The 1,355-nt window shown below is 50.4% G+C and overlaps 1 protein-coding gene across 1 annotated transcript in view; it reads right to left on the bottom strand.

Moving 5' to 3' along the window:
• Positions 1 to 1,355, bottom strand: part of SULT2B1 (sulfotransferase family 2B member 1) — a 47,476-nt gene that overhangs the window by 26,373 nt on the left and 19,748 nt on the right. The gene's annotated exons all lie outside the window — the stretch shown is intronic.

The raw sequence follows: 1,355 nt of genomic DNA, 5'->3' as shown, positions 1-1,355 counted from the left end.
AAAAAAAAAAAAAAAGGTTAAAACAGAGCCTAGCTCATAGTCTGCATTCCATAACTTTGAACTAAAATTATTATGGTTATTTCATGCAGTAGCAGGCACCACAGGGGCCTTATGTGAGCTCAGAGGAGAGTCTGCCTAGCACAGCCTTGGGCACACCTGAGGCCTTCAATAAATCGCAGTTACTTTGTTCGTTCAGTGATGTCATCAGTTATCCCATAGGTTGAGTGCGAGTATGGAATTAGTGATGATGTCACCGGTTACCAGGCAGATTTAGCCCAGTGGGCGGGTGCAGTGAGGTAATCCGTTTCCAGGAGGATTAGTCCCTGGGCACCTGCTGGGCCTTGGCTAGGCTTCCATTGGTCCCACTTGCCCTTTTGGTGCCTTGGGCAGCAGACCTCGCCTCTTTGATCCTCAGTTTCCTCATCTGTCACATGAGGATAAGAGCCATCTCTGCCTTGAGGTTTTAATCCTACTTGGGGATTCAACGGGATAATATATTTTAAGTGCCTGGCTCCTGATACATTTATCAGCCAACGGAAGCTCTGTGTAGCATTATTTCAGTCTTTGATCTGGCCAACAGCTCCTTGAGGGAAGACATCTCCTTCCTAGCTTACAGGAGGGGAAAACTCAGATGCCAACAAAACCCTGTGCCTTTGGGGAGGCCCTGATAATTTAATGAATGAATAGGAAGGTGTCCTGCCCATTCTGCTGCAGCACCAGCAATCTCCAAACTGGGGGTCCCAGCCCGACCCTCCGGAGGCCAGGGTGGAGCCCACAGTGCTGGGAGACGTTGGTGCTCAACCAGTGTTTGACTGAATGAGTGTAGGAAGGAAGGAAGGAAGGAAGGGGTGTACCAGGACAAAAGGAAAGTCAAAGTCCTTCAGCTGCTGCAGGAACTCTCAGCCTTGGGTGCTGCGGACATTTCGAAAGATCCCCAAGGGCTGGGCGAGGTGGCTCACATCTGCAGTCCCAGCACTTTGGGAGGCCAAAACAGGAGGATTACTTGAGGCCAGGAGTTTGAGAGCAGCCTGAGCAACACAGTGAGATCACCGTCTCGATACAAAAATAAAATATTAGCTGAGTGCCACGCACAGTGGCTCATGCCTGTAATCCCAGCACTTTCCAAGGCCGAGGTGGGTGGATCGCCTGAGGTCAGGAGTTCAAGACCAGCCTGACCAACATGGAGAAACCCCATCTCTACTAAAAAATACAAAAATTAGCCAGGCGTGGTGGCAAATGCCTGTAATCCCAGCTATTTGGGAGGCCAAGGCAGGAGAATCGCTTGAACCCGGGAGGCGGAGGTTGCGGTGAGCCAAGATCACGTTACTGCACTCTAGCCTGAGCAACAAGAGTAA

The sequence above is a fragment of the Cebus imitator genome, unplaced genomic scaffold (genome assembly GCF_001604975.1).
Source record: "Cebus imitator isolate Cc_AM_T3 unplaced genomic scaffold, Cebus_imitator-1.0 Scaffold266, whole genome shotgun sequence".
NCBI lineage: Eukaryota > Metazoa > Chordata > Mammalia > Primates > Cebidae > Cebus > Cebus imitator.
Note: the sequence above shows the minus strand (reverse complement) of the source record. Positions and strands in the feature narration are given on the sequence as shown.